At 35.5% G+C, this 15,582-nt stretch overlaps 1 long non-coding RNA gene across 3 annotated transcripts in view; it reads left to right on the forward strand.

Annotated features, from left to right (window-relative positions):
* LOC117401612 (uncharacterized) overlaps positions 1-5,155 on the forward strand; it is a 30,604-nt gene extending 25,449 nt beyond the window's left edge. The window contains exons 5-6 of one of the 3 annotated variants that reach the window (XR_009329664.1): positions 1,168-1,244; positions 1,981-5,155. This is a non-coding gene — a long non-coding RNA (uncharacterized LOC117401612). Of the gene's footprint in view, positions 1-1,167 lie in introns of all 3 variants that reach the window. The other 2 variants (XR_004544360.3, XR_009329663.1) reach the window with 2 other exon arrangements.
* The last annotated feature ends 10,427 nt before the right edge of the window (positions 5,156-15,582 follow it).

Raw genomic sequence — 15,582 nt, forward strand, 5'->3', positions numbered from 1 at the left:
CTCTTTAAAATGTGTTACAGTATTTTTAAGTGGCTTAAGTTTTTCCAGTGTGGCTACAAAATGTTAACTTGCTTTAGCCACAGTGGCTAACTAAATGAAAGTCTTAGAGGGAACCTAGATTATGCACAATTATACCCTTTAATCAGTCCTCTACAACACACAGTGTAGCTGCCATGTATTACTGCTGAAAGAATTCATTTAACACCATTCTCTGTGCTCAGAGAGTTTGCAGAAACACCATACAGTCGCAATTAGTATAATCTCCCAGATCAAAGGCAGAAGGATTCAAGGGGGAGATGAAGCCCTGGGTGTAGTTAATAATGAGCAGTAAGCCACCTTAGAAATTACCCCACTTTTAATAACCTATTTATTTCCATTTCAGCCCTGTAGTGTAAAGTGCTTCTGTATTATGCCACCAGAGCAGTCAAGCCGTGGTTTACAGTGTATTCAGACATACAAAAAATAGCTTTTATTCTATTGGAACATATTATGAATGTGTTGTAAAGTAGTCAGTAAAACACAGACAGTGAAACATCTATAATCTAAACTGACTGGAACCAGGATCTGTTTGTAAAATTGTTTTGTTCAGATAATCAAATTACTGAAGTAAAATTGTGAATATGAACATTCCCAATCCAGAATCTTAAATGAGTAATTATAACCATGGGCATTATAAAAAATATAATGGAAAGTACTGCAAATACCAACTATATAAGTCTAGTCAGTGTATTTTCTCATTGCATTTTGCAGTAAAGACCTTGAAAACGGTGTGTAAATTTATCAACCCTCCCCAGTCCACCAGTATTTTCTTTTTGGTTTGTTTATTTTTTACTGACATGATTTTTCAGTTTGAGTATCCTTAACGAAATGTATTTCTTTCTACTAATCTGTGGCTTTTCAGTAACCTCTCCACTGAATGCTGTATGTAAGAGCTAGAATGTACAGTCTGACTGTCAGAAATCCCCTAGCCAGTAGTTTTAATTACTGTTTCATAATTAAATGGTAGTAAAATTACTTTTAATGTAGCCAAAATTTAATGTTAGACATTACATGCTAAAATGATCTTAAGCAGTCATAGGTGAAAAAATACAGACTGATAAAACAATATCTCATAACATACTATAATAACAAATGCAATATGCTGTCAACCCTTGTGCTGTTTTGCAGGTTTTGTGAAAATAAGAAGAACCTAAACACCCCTTTCATCTATTTAGAATGGATTAAGACATCTATTAAGTTATGAGGTAAAGTATTTTGTTAGATATTTAGGTCCTAAACACATTGTATTGACATTAAAAGTACATTTTAACATTTAATACAAAGCTAATTCAGTAGAACCTGTGGATGAATGCGAATACAACAGCTTTTACCTCTGTATGATATCAGAAACGATTTAGTTATTTATTTTAAAATCCAAACCAGCAAATGGTCCTATTTATCTGGAGCTTGACTTGAAGACACTATCAAGACTTTTGAAGTAATAGTTTGTGACAGTTATGTTTAAACATACAATATAGCACAGAGGGTTAGTGTTTCAGAATCCCTCATCTCAGACACTCCGAGCAGTCATGGGTACTGAACCTAGCACCTGGGTTGCAAATACTTCATGCCTGACATCTCTCATGACAGAACTCAACACCTGGGTTACAATCAATTTTGAGATCATATGATGATTACAAAATAAAGTTTGTCTGGATGAAAATGTCATCAACAGTCTTCAAATAATGTAAATTTTCAAGAATACAGTCCATTTTATTTCATCTGTTGATCCGTGTACATCCTAATGTACTGCTTGCGATAAAAATGTAAGGTCAAAACCTAAAAACACATCCACTTCAATTTAGACTCATTTTTTTATTTTAATGTTATTTTACTGGAACCAATTATAAGAGGGAGTTCTGGCATTTTTGTGGGATACATTCCGGTAAAAAACAGTAGCGCTTTTCTTTGTGGGACAGCAGACCTGTGTTTTCTATTTAGGTCAGATGTCTTGGAGAGGGAGAGGAATAGGAGGAGAGCAGAAATTGTGATGAAATGCTCTGTTTCACACACTTGCCCTCTAGAAGGACTGGCAAAGGCAGTCACTTAAATTAAGGACAAGTCGTCAGGCAGGAGACCGATCTGGTCTGAAGAAGGATGACTTCAGCAGCCTGAATCCCTGTGGCTTTTCCTGGTGACACAATAAACTACTTCCTAATCCACCTCTGTCACTTCTTGTTAGGTTTAAGGTTTCTGGAAACCAGCATTCCATGTAAGGCTGTAGCATTATTGCTCATAGCTAAGGAAAATGCTCTAGATTATTTATGACCTGGTAACTAAGTGGAAATGACAGACGTGAAGTTTTTTGTTTTTTTTTTTAACTCAAATTCAAGTTTCTTATCAATTTTTTATTTTTCATCGGTTTCAATGATATTTAAAATGGCATGTAGTTGCTTTCATATATCATGTCGCAGTAAATAGAAATAAAACACAGAAATGAGACAAAAATGGAAACAAAACAAAACAAAAAAAGATTCCATTATTACATCACCATGAGAAAAAAATCCAATAATTAAGTGGAAGTTCTTATCAAATGGCTTGAGCAACAATGCACCTCATGACATGTTTTTAAAATATCGTTTAAACATATATAAAAGTTAAAAATAAATAAATAATGTCTAATGCTGCTTGATTTTTAATCATTCCATCCTGTTTATTTGTTAGAAGGAAATAATATGACAAAGTGCCATTCAGGAAGATAATCATACCCTGCAAACATCATATGTTAAGGCCATGCAAAACAACTGTATACCGCAGTGACTCAGCATGTTATAGAAATGATGCGTTCTCAACTGACTTTTTTTTGCAAATATAAGCAATTTTACAAAGCTTGATTCAAAACAAGGAGTGTATATGACATGCCACAGACACCACAGTCACAAGGATATAACTAGCATTTATGAAAAGGCTGTGAGTCAACAGTTTCAGGTTGACTGGTATCGCTGGCCAAAAAAATCTAACCAAAAAAATGTATTTGTTTAAAAATGTTGTTGGAGCTATTGCGGTGTGGTCTTATTTGCAATTTGCATGGAGAAATTGTAGTGTCAATATTTTTAATAGTTTGACTAAGATGCACCTGACACCAGTACTGTCAGCTCAGACTTATTTAAAATAAGCCATTGCATAGTGTAAAGATTCACAGTGAGAAACCTGACACTCCTTAGTTATGAGTTTGAATAAGAACTTCTCCCAAATATCTGAGAACATTCACATTTGTACTTACAACCTAAATGTACCCAAATATAACCAAACCACACAAAAGGAGCATTAAACCTTTACAGAAGAAAAGGATCAATCATTTATCATTAAAAAACGAAGGTATTCAAAAAATATGCAGATACAGAACACATTACATGACGATAATAACATCTGGTTTGGTAGACATGCCTATTCACTACCAATGTAAAAAGACCAGTTACTTTTTGGAAAGGTATTGAAAACTTAATTTATAAATATAATAGTATTATTGTTATTCGTGGTGGGGGCTGGTCTATATAAACATATTTGCTTTGTTCTCTGATTACCTTTCTTGTTACGTTACAGATGACCAAGACGACCTGTTTCTGCAGGATTTTCTGTATTAGGTCCAGGTTGCATTCTTAATAATTATTAGATTGCATTGTCAAATAAATAAATGACATATCTGATCCCCTGCACCTCAGAGCACCAATTAGGATCTATTCCCCTCACCTTAGCGACCCTTGCTGGGTGATGTTTGAATAGCCTCAGAAGCATGGCATAGCAATCCAGCTGTATGCAGTGCACTAGCTGTGTCACACCCATCATTCAGGGCTACCTCCCAATGAGTATTATCTGCAGGCTCTGCTCAGATCACAACCTGTTTGACATAATAGGCTAGAGAGGGTCACCACAGTGCAAAAAATGAAGGAACCATTGCATTTTACCTTTTTTTTTTAAACATACATTTCATTTCAGTGTGGAAAGATGAACAGAATGTCCTTGTTTGTCCATTCAACTTATGTCTCTTCCAGATCTTTTAAGAGATCTATCAAATCTATTTATTTGTATGTGATGTTTGCTTCAGTGAACATTCAACGCTGTCGGTGAGTTTAAGATAAATGGGAAAAAACCATCGACCGTTGATTGTACCCTGTAGCCAACCTTCATCTGCCTCACAGCGAATGCACAAGCAGTGGCTTTCAGCTCTTGAGCCTATGAGGGTGGACAGTTACTGTGTTTTTTTGTCCGCAACAAGATGCAGCAAAGGTCACAGTCAACATTCATTGCTGTCGGTGGGTTTAACTGTGTGGAAAAGCTCGCTGAACAATGAATGCAACTGTGGCCCAGATTTTAGCCGCTAACGTCATCATGAATGTAACCAGTGGATGCGTTGATTTTTAATTACCACTCATCTGCATCTCTAAAGAGAAGATACACAGTTTGTTAGTAATTTTGTCATTGTAACTTGTGTATCATTGTCTGCTATTCTTTTTCATTTTGTTACTAATTAGGATTTTGTTTTTCTTGAGGCAAAAATAAGCTTGAATTTAAAAAAGCACTTGTACTATAGTCAGCCTTATTCATGTACATTTCCACAGAGATATGTCCAAGATATATGTGTGTTAGTTACTAATGCATTACTAAAGTAGTATACATAATATTGCTTAGAAGAGAAGCTTTTAATATGCAGCTATCTATAATATCTAGCAAAGTATATTCTCCCCTTTTTGTTACAAAAAGAGACTAGATGCCACTACATTTTCTTCTGTATTTTTCCCTGTTCTAGTTTCTGTATTAAAATATAGTACTTACTGAGAAACACCCTCCACCTCCACCCCCATCCCCCCACACACATAATATATAAATCAATAATTTGTTCCAGTTCAGGACATTTTCAAAGATGTACTGCCAGAGATTGACCTATTTGGCGCTGATCAATATATATATATATATATATATATATATATATATATATATATATATATATATATATTCTTATTAATAAAAAGCTATCAGAACAGGAGGTAAGTGATGAATGCATTTTGACATTAATAATAAATATTGTAGCCCTTTACTTTTTGCCTAGAGTTGTATTTGTTTCAGCGAATGTATTATGGAAGACTGGTTTGCAAAATAAACATCTATTTTCTTTTGATCTGGGTGTCAGCCAATGTGTTTTTTTTTTCTTTGGCTGTTTATCGCTTGAAACCCAAGATTGGTCACAGGCAATTATACACACATTAACCGTAATGATAAAGAGTATAATATTTTTTAATATGCTGTATATAGTTCTGCTCAAAAGAGCCAACCTCCCAACATTTTACTATGTTTAATATACCTTTGTCAAGGGAAAGTATTTTTGAAAACAAACAGTGGAGGTACTTACAGTCTTTTGATGCAATGGTAACTACACTCACTTCTTTCTATTTAAATCTAGTGATGTGTTTGTGATGACATTTACTAAATAGTTAATGATGTAAAGATCTACTATTCCATTCTATTTAAACCTTCAGGCATCATGGTATTGAGTCTATTTATCATTTGCGCTTCTGTATTGTACATGATCTAGTTTTATTTCTTCTAAACCTACCATTTGTATATCATTCATGTTATGTTCATTTTTATTGGTTCATTTACTTTTGTATTTTTATGTTTGATAGGTGATTCTGTAGTCTTTTATATAATGTTGCACTTGTCTGTCCTAAATGAGTGTGCATTGTATGTTGGGTGAGAAGCTATGTGCTTCTTGATAATATGCCTTTTGTGTCCTAGTGAAGCTACTCATTTAAGCAGTTTGGAGCTGATGCCTTTGTTAAAAGATTTTCAAATCATTTAAATATTTTGTGCAATTCTCAGTAAACGGTAAGCGCTGGCAGCACAGGCTACTCGAGTACTCAGTAAGAGAATAAGCCAATACCCAGTAAAATAACTATAGAAACACACACAAGGGTCAGCAGCTAGTTTTGTAGGGTGTATTTGCATTCTACGTTCCAGCATGTACAATTATCTTTAATTGTCATTATGCCTTGTTAAATGACTTGATACCCTTATCATCAGGCATTCAGTCCTGCTTTATAATGCTCTTTTCAAGACAGGACTCTGAATGTCAGATACAAAAAAAATGCTCTCATTATCCGGACCAAACTGTCCTATTTATATTTTTCAAAGAGTTAAGGGCTCTTACCATCATTAAATATAATAAAAATTAATTCATTATAAATAAATTAAAGGGAAGCCTATTAGTGAGTTAAAATGCCAGGGAAATGTGTTGAGTAGAAGTGATATGCTGTGCAGAAAGCAGCACTGGCTTGGATTTCTCAGTGAGGTTCAATGAAAATTAAGGGAAGAACTAAACCTGCAGTAATAGCAACACATCTCAGAGTGCTTTACTGAGGAATATAGAACCAACCCACCTGTTCAAAGAAAAAGAAAATAACTGCAATTCAGTTATGGAAAACAGCAGTTAAATCCTTTGATTCGTCTTTCACCATACAGGCTTGGTTGAGCATAGTGTGCTAGCAGGTGTATGTATTAAATTGAATCGGACATGTTTACGGCACACTGCTCACCTAAAATGAGGTCAGATTAAATAATCTAATGTGATGGCACTAAATTGTTTGTATAACTGCTCCATATAACATCAGTAAATCACTTTAAAAAAAAACTGCTTATATACACTATTTTGCATTGAGTATGCCAGTTTAATTTGCTTACGAAAAAAGTGATGTCACATATATAAGTACCGCACCATTGCAACGTAAAAAATTGATTCAACAAAACCTTTTGTACCTACAGTCATACACTGGGTTTTTAATGTTGTAGTTTTAACAACAATGCAAAACTATCCCTTATAACAATAATAATAATATATCCCTTGCAGTTTTGTGTCTAAATTATATATTGCCATTTGTATCCATCTTTAAAACATGTATTAGATGGTCAGCTGTGTTTTATTGACTTGTAAAGAGATATTTTATTGCTGTATAGATTTTTTCCCAACATTGATAAATCCACCTTAGAGTCCTGTCATGGTCTGCATCAATCTCTTCTGTACCAGGATTCAGACAAGGCAAGTGGTACCACTGGAGAAAATGGTACAGTAACACTGGAGCTGGGGGGAGAGCTTCAATAGACCATAGGAACTTCATAAAGCAAAGCATTGTTCAGAACTAATGTCCTACAGAAACCTGTGGCAATTGGTTAACACACAGCCGCCATACAGTTTTAACCAAAAGTTTTGCATCACCCTATAGAATAAATTTTACTTCATAACGCCGAATGAAACCTGCTGCATAATGTTACATTAACAGTGAATTACATACTGCTTTGTACTTTTCCATATACTTCACAAAAAACTGCCAAAAATTGAAAAATGTGACATTTAGAAATCTAACATGAAATATTGTATATTGATGGCTTCCGGTAGACTTTTGCATATATCATTTTGTAGTTTCTTTGATTACATGATATCAAATAAAATACTTAAATTATGATCATGTACAGTAGTGTTTTTTTTTTTTTAATTATGTCTCAATCCTAAATTTCTAGGCGATGCAAAACTTTTGGCCATAGCTGTATACCATTTTGAGAAACCATTTGAGATATGATGCACATTTATTAATAAAAAGGTTATGCTAAAGGATAGAAAAATTGAATTTTACACATTAGTTAATACACCTTTAAGTTTCTGGCAGTTACGGCAAAGCTGCTGCACATTCTTTTAAAAACAAGCATGTTTCACATATCAGCTTACCCGAGAGTTCTTTTGACCCTGCTTTAAACCCGCTATAGGAATTCACCTACATTGCATTACCATGTAAGTCACTCGTGATGTACGTGCATTACCACTTACAGGTGGAATGTGACCTCCAACTCGCTCTAAAATATAGGAAGAAATATATGTCTCAAATTTCAGTGATACACATATTTGCCTTTTATGCATCTGCCATTAAGGAATGTAGTTTGATGGATATGTTTTTTCAAATGGATGGTGTTAAGTCATTCCCTTAACTATTTGGAACAACAGGGTGTCTACACTTAAGAAAAAAGGTTCGATCTAGAACCATTAAAGGTTCTTCGACATTTTTGGTTCTTTAAAAGAACTGTTTTGGAAAGGTTCCACTAAGAACCATATGCTTATGGGTCTTTAAGAAATGGTTTTAGGTTCTTCCAAGAACCATTTCTTGCTTCTGTAGAACCATATAAGGTTCTATCACGTACCATTGTCAAACCGTTTGTGCTTCCTCTTAATGTTTTCAGTAGAATTAAACCAGGTTATTCAATTAACCATTATTTTCCTCACCCATGCATATGTTATCTGTAACTCGTTTGTCAGAAAACTGGAATCTTTACTAGCTCTCTCTAGGCTGAAACAGTGTTCAATAAGCTCTTGTATATTGCTCCTTCTACAAAATGACTGTATTGGAAAATTAAATATGTTTATCATGTTTAGATAGCTAAAGCATGGTTAAACATAACACATTAATTACCACAATGACATTTGTGTAAACTCAAGATTAAAAAAATTAACAAAACGAGCTTATTGGAGGAAAATGTATTCAACACCATCAAGTACTATACAGTCTGAATGTTTAAGTGAACAGTGCATTTTTAAAATGAATAAATTGATCTTACAACAGGTAAATTCAAATATAGTTGATAAACAAATGATTTAACTCCACAGTTTTAAAAGAAATATATAAAACACAATGTACATGTCTTCATGTGAACTAAACAATATTTGATGTCACATCTGCCTGTACCATACAATAAAAAGAAAAAGGAAATGACTTGCTGTTACATTTAACTGTTTATATATAACACAAATCTATACTATTTCATTTGAGTACAGAAACAAGCACTATCAAGTACATCTAAAAAGAACTGAAATAAAAACTTACAGCAAAGAATACAAAAATAAAATATGAGTCATCGCAAGATTAGCAACACCTATTGTGGTCTCACAGGAGAAAATATAAAGAACATATTTTTTTACATTTAGACAGAAACTGCATTGAACACTAGGGCAGCAGTGTGGAGTAGTGGTTAGGGGCTCTGGACTCTTGACCAAAGGGTCATGGGTTCAATTTATTTATTTCTTAGCAGACGTCCTTATCCAGGAGCCTTACAATTGTTACAAGATATCACATTATTTTTACGTACAGTTACCCATTTATAGAGTTGGGTTTTTACTGGAGCAATCTAGGTAAAGTACCTTGCTCAAGGGTACAGCAGCAGTGTCTACCACCTAGGTTTGAACCCATGACCCTCCGGTCTGGAGTCCAGAGCCCTAACCACTACTCCACACTGCTGCCCCACGCTGCTCAATCCCAGGTGGGGGGACGCTGCTGCTGTACCCTTGAGCAAGGTACTAGAGTGCTCCAGTAAAAGAAAACTAACTTTATAAATGTGTAGTTGTATGTAAAAATAATGTGTAAAAAATAATGTAATTGTATGTAAAAATAATGTGATACCTTGTAACAATTGTAAGTCGCCCTGGATAAGGGTGTCTGCTAAGAAATAAATAATTATAACAATAACACTCTTTGAAGGCTAATGGGCACTGATTGTGAAGAACTCAGTTTATACACAAATGCCTCTAAAAAGCCCAGAGTCTTCTTTAACTGCCTTGGATACTCAATTCCAAAAACATAGTAGAGACAAAAAAACAGTCCCCAAAGCGAGAGAAACATCAACGGTCATGTTGTCAGTCAGCATATACTGGCCAGCCATTACGATGCTCACTCTTTCCCAGTACATTGGATTTCCCTCTACACACTGATGTAACATAACAGGGTTTGGGAGGGCTGGGTGCTGAAATATAATTTATATAATTTAAAATTGTTCAGGGATACATGTATGTCAGAAAGAACAAAAAAGAAAACTATATATATATATATATATATATATATATATATATATATATATATATATAAATACTGACTCAAATTGTGTTTGATAGGACAATCACACTTGCTGTTAAAAAAATGCGCATGGGATGGGAGGACATTTTGTTTCAGTTAGCATGATGTCAGAAACAAATTGACAACCCATAAATCCCTGGAGGGATGACATATAAGAAAATGTTTGATCAAGCAGGAACATACATGTATATGAAAAGCATACAAAATGTAGATAAAACGTCTGTCAGTCCCAAATGATGCCCTTATATTCACTCCACTAGTAATGAAAGATGGAAAGAACTGGAATCCAAATGTACCTATCTATTGCAAATAAGGCTGTTGAATCTTCTTTGAACAGTGATGGTAGGGGTAAGATTGCTGCAGTCAACTCCAGACCGAGAAAAAAGTACATATCCGTCACTCACAGAATATTTAAACAATACTGTGAAATGCCTGTAGATACTGGTTTGGTTGTCTGAACAATTCTTCCAATATAAAAATCCACAGATTTAAAATTATCCTAAAATGAGTTTTGAAAAGGTAAATCTAGTATAACAATGGCAGATGTGGCAATATTTTCTTCTTTTTTTGCAATGTAATGATAACCACAATGTTTTCCTCTGATACTCAAACCAAAAGTAATTTACCTTTATTCTCTAGGTCACTCAAGCAACTGTGTATGGTATCAATAGGTACCATAGCAGATCTTTAAAGGAGTCTTTGGGGCCTGTGCTACTATTTGTGAAGCCATCTTTGTTGAGATGTGTTACCACCATCTTGTCTGCATCTATGTCATACAATGATTTCATCTCAGCCAGCAACTACAAAATAAAATCAGATTACAAAATAGTTATTAATGAAAGTCTTAAAAACAATTTTGCTTCTATATACAGATCAACTTTTTTCTCAAAAATGGGTAATTAATTAATCACAAGTGATGAGAGTAACACAATGTATTGCTTATGTGATGGATATCTGTATTTAAGGCAATTCTTACACACCAGTTAACATATACAGATGGTGAATGATTAAATTGCATCAGCAACATTATATGATTACTTACATGGTTATCTGGAATAAGTGGTCAAAAAGAGCCTGAACAAGGGCACTTTTTAACTTGGTCTTCTGATGGGACTTCAGCTGAGGATTTTGATTTTGCAGTGCAGTGAGGGAAAAAAGGTGGAAAGTGTGGCAAGGAACCCAGTACTGACCTCTACTGTGATTAGGCTCTGTGCTAGTGACTGGTGTATTCCTATTAAGGCAATTTAAATAAACAAATAGTCAAACATTAGTTTTGTTTAGTAAACACATCATGAAATATTGGTAGGCATTCATACTTACATTTTTATATATATATACAGTATATATATATATTATTCACATTGTATTTGGTCAGATTTTTTTGTGGGTTGTAGTAGTATATAGAGGGAGTCTGAGAAAAAAAATGACACCAAAGTTTGGTGCATCTTTCATTCTTTCATTTGTTTGGTGTGCAAGGTAATCAAACATGCAATCTTCATGTGTGAAAAAGTTATTACCCCCCTAGTTAACTCAATTAAAGGGATAATTAGGGTCAGCTGTTTGAGTACTTTGGTTAACAACCAGGCCTGATTTGGGCCAGCCCTGCCCAATATAAATCTGACTAACTTTGGCCCTTACCATCAGAGTGAAGTTGTCAGCACACAGGTTCTAGAGGCACATCATGCCACGAACAAAAGAAATTCATGAAGACCTCCCGAAAAAAGTTGTTGATGCCTATCAGTCTGGAAAGGGTTACAAAACCATTTCTAAGGCTCTGGGGCTCCACCGAACCACAGTCAGAGCCATATTGTCCAAATGGAGAAAGTTTGGGACAGTGGCCGTCCTGCCAAAATCTCTCCAAGAGCAAGGCGTAAAATTGTCCAGGAAGTCACAAAGAACCCTAGAACAACATCCAGGGATCTGCAGGCCTCTCTCGCCTCGGCTAAGGTCAGTGTTCATGACTCCACCATCAGAAAGACACTGGGCAAAAATGGGATTCATGGCAGAGTAGCAAGGCAGAAACCATTGCTCACTAAGAAGAACATGAATGCTCGTATCAAGTTTGCCAAAAAGCACCTGGATGATCCTCGAGTTCTGGAACAATGTTCTATGGACAGATGAGTCAAAAGTGGAACTTTTTGGCCGACATGGGTCCCGTTATGTCTGGCGAAAACCAAACACTGCATTCCACAGTAAGAACCTTATACCAACGATCAAGCATGGTGGTGGTATTGTCATGGTTTGGGGATGCTTTGCTGCATCAGGACCTGGACGCCTTGCCATCATTGAAGGAACCATGAATTCTGCTCCGTATCAGAGAACTCTACAGGAGAATGTCAAGCCATCCGTCCGTGAGATGAAGCTGAAGCGCAGCTGGGTCATGCAGCAAAACAATGATCCGAAACTCACAAGCAAGTCTACATCAGAATGGTTGAAGAACAAGAAATTTAAAGTTTTGGAATGGCCTAGTCAAAGTCCAGACCTGAACCCCATTGAGATGTTGTGGCAGGACCTGAAACGAGCAGTTCATGCTCGAAAACCTACAAATGTCACTGAGTTGAAGCAGTTCTGCATGGAGGAGTGGGCCAAAATTCCTCCACAGTGCTTTGAGAGACTAATCAATAACTACAGGAAGCGTTTGGTTGCAGTTATTGCTGCTAAAGGTGGCGTAACCAGTTATTGAGTCTAAGGGGGCGATTACTTTTTCACACGGGGACATTGGGTGTTGCATAACTTTCTTTAATAAATAAATGAAATATGTATCACATTTTTGTGTTATTTGTTCATTCAGGGTCCCTTTTATCTAATGTTTTGGTTGAAGATCTGATAACATTCAGTGTCAAAAATATGCAAAAATGCAGAAAATCAGACGGGGCAAATACTTTATCACGGCACTGTATGTGTATATATATATATATATATATATATATATATATATATATATATATATATATATATATATATATATATACATATATTCTTTTTTGAACTGCCAAACACTGACAGTAATATAACCTCAGTATGGAAAATGCATTAACTCCCATTGCTGGGTAACCCTCCCTTTAGCCAGACTAGTACAGTGGGCTAGGGTCTTATCCTATTCCATGTCACCCTTCCCATTTTCATTTTTTAATGAAATGTTTATCTTGTCAAAATGTTCAGTGCATAACTTAACGATTCACTCTGAAGTTCCAACAAACATTACACTCAAACACCAGGAACCAGGAAAGTGGATACATCATAGAATTTAAAAATAAGACTGTTGGACAATAGCATAGCACCACCTAGTGGAATGCATATATTACAGATGAAGTATTAATCTCTCAGAAAAAACTATTCTTGAGCGCTGATATGTAATTTAATATGCCACCAATTCTGCAATCTCAATACATATCCTTTTGTATGCATTTGAGAAGATTTTCTTACTTCAAATCCATTTTAATTAGCAGTATGTTAGGCCCACTGCTTCACAAAGAAGAGCATTCAGTCCATGCACTGGACTGGTAAGAATAGCTGCCTAATGTGGAATGTCGGAGGCAGCTAGGTAATTTGGCAGGGTACCCTGAATGTGAGAAGGTCAGGGTAGACTAAATAGAGTTGGTACCTGTTTTGGGCTGTACATGGAATGATCTAGAGCCCATAATGGGGTCTATATTAATGCCATACAATACCATTCATAAGTTTTGAGGCAGGATGTGCTGTGGTTTGGATCATTAAAGCATTACGCTTTTAGACCTCAGTGGATTACAAGAATGCCAGGGTCTCTACAGACATTTCATTTAATCGGTGAGGAACATAGAATCTTTTATTTTCTTAACTTCTGACCATTATTTTTCAGGACCTCCTTATGAACCTGACAGTATGAGTTTCATAATGTAGACGCATTGGACTCTTTTTCTGGTAGCAAAACCATATTGTATTTTTTTTTTCCTTATTTGAGAGAGCCATTTAAATTGCTTTAGCCTTTCAGTGTTCAAAAAAGCCAGTAGTTTTCCATCCTTAACAGCTGTTTCAACTTTCAAACTATAGCACCCAACACATTCTGCAGTAAGCCTGATCAGAGCCACATAAACAAACAGCAGGTGTGAGAAGCATTACAGTTCTGGCACTGGTTTTTGACAGGGAATCCTTTTTTTTAAAAGCATGGCTTTTAAAAGAAAGGGGAACCTAACACTCGACTGGTGTTTCCAGTACTGTAATGTTTTCTTTTTCAGAATTAGATTTTGAAACGTTCTATTGCATTACCACAAGCAGACATGCCTGTGGTATAAATACATTTTAGATAGGCAAACTGCATTTCAATAAAGTCTCTTAACACTGAAACCAGATCATTCAAATCACGGTAAACACATACAGATTTAAATACTCTGCATACATGGTCAAATCCTTGCCACTACTGTTTATACCAATAGTACATTTCATAAATCTCCAGAGACAGACCTCTTAGATACTGATCTTCAAAAGCTGGCTGGGTTCAGGTACGGCTGATCTCAGGGAGTTTTTTGGCATGTTGTAACCCTTCTTATCAACATTCTAATCTAAAAGCCAAACAAGTATATAGGAAACAAGTCATTCATTAGGAGTCCACTGGTTATGAGTGCTGCATATTTGTGTTGACATTGTATGCAGTAGTATTTTGGTGTTGTGCCCCTTGCAGGTGTGCAGGAAATAGTTATTTGTAAAGTTTGCCTGGCTTCTCTACTTCATATGCAGAAGACACATTCTGGGTGGCAAGATCAGATAAATCAGAGACAGGTGTTCTTCAGGGAAGGTAGCAGCTCAATGTGCTTTGAGTGTGCGCCTCACCTGGGGTAACCCTGCTTGCAAAGCACCATCAATGAGAAAGGAGTGTTCCGTTTGTCTGCTTGCTGTGAAAAACAGGTCAGGCAGAATGCTCCCGTCTCCCCAGCTGCAGAGCATACAAAAAGAGAGCCAAAATACACAACTCTAAAAGCATTGTCTCTAAAGATACAAACTTTAGAATGCTTTATCCACAGTAGAAATGTAGCTTTAGAGATTTAGTCTAACCCTACAGGTAGATAACCTGTTTTATTATAAGTATTGTAGATCATATTTTTTTCTATTTTTTGTGCAATACAAAGAAAATGGCTTTGGTTTGATGTATTGTTGCTGTTTTCATCCAGCAACAATACATCCTTCATTTTTAAAGTGCAGTGTCAACTTCAGGAATTAACCCTGGGCTCTATAAGACATTACTGTCCAAACCAGACCTCCAGACAACTAGGGAATGGCCTATTGTTACAAAGTTTACAGTATTTGTCTTAAATTATTAACACCAGATGTCATATGCTGCAGGTAGTTCTCAGTCAAAAGTTTTAAAAGAAGCCAAACCTTGGTCCCAGCATTTTGATGTATAACTGTTAACAACAAGCTGTACATGAATCCAACAAATGAATGATATTTGGATCACAGCTTTTATTTATGTATTTATTTTTGTAAATGTTCTCAAATTCCAAGTGTTCTGTTTTTGTCAGTAAAAAAAGGTTTAATTTTTTATGTTTTTTTTTTTTTTTTTTTAAGATTTGACATTCACATTAATGTCCACTAAGTGGCAGTCTGGGCTAAAGACATTCCAACAATTCCAACAGAAATCTATCAATTTATCAAATTTTGCATCCTAATTTTGAGAATTAGGTAC

This window comes from Acipenser ruthenus, chromosome 10, assembly GCF_902713425.1.
Source record: "Acipenser ruthenus chromosome 10, fAciRut3.2 maternal haplotype, whole genome shotgun sequence".
Classification (NCBI taxonomy): Eukaryota; Metazoa; Chordata; class Actinopteri; order Acipenseriformes; family Acipenseridae; genus Acipenser; species Acipenser ruthenus.